The sequence below is a fragment of the Armigeres subalbatus genome, chromosome 1 (assembly GCF_024139115.2).
Source record: "Armigeres subalbatus isolate Guangzhou_Male chromosome 1, GZ_Asu_2, whole genome shotgun sequence".
Lineage (NCBI taxonomy): Eukaryota > Metazoa > Arthropoda > Insecta > Diptera > Culicidae > Armigeres > Armigeres subalbatus.
This window is the reverse complement of record NC_085139.1, coordinates 42,720,120-42,720,539: the sequence shown is the minus strand read 5'-3', so window position 1 is coordinate 42,720,539 and position 420 is coordinate 42,720,120.

Sequence of the window (420 nt, the reverse complement as noted above, 5' to 3'; positions counted from 1 at the left end):
AGCTTGAATCCCTCAAGAAAGTGGACAAATCTCGCCTAGCACCAAAACTCATCTTGCGACATATCAAACTCCATGATTTTGAAAGACAAGCTCAATAGATGAGTTTTTAAGAGGTTTTGGACACATTGGCCACGTCCGGAAGTGTTCCCGGGAGCCTGGTTTCCTCAGCGAAGCGGACAAATTTCGATTAGCACCGAAACCTATCTTGTGACATATCAAACTCCATGATTTTGAAAGACAAGCAAAATAATGAAGTTTGATATGTCGCAAGATGTGTTTCGAAGCCAAACGAAATTTGATCACTTCACTGAGAGAACCAGGCTCCCGGGAATACTCTCGGACGTGGCCAATGTGTCCAAAATCTCTCAAAAATTCATGTATTGTGCTTGTCTTTTAAAATAATAGAGTTTGACATGTCGC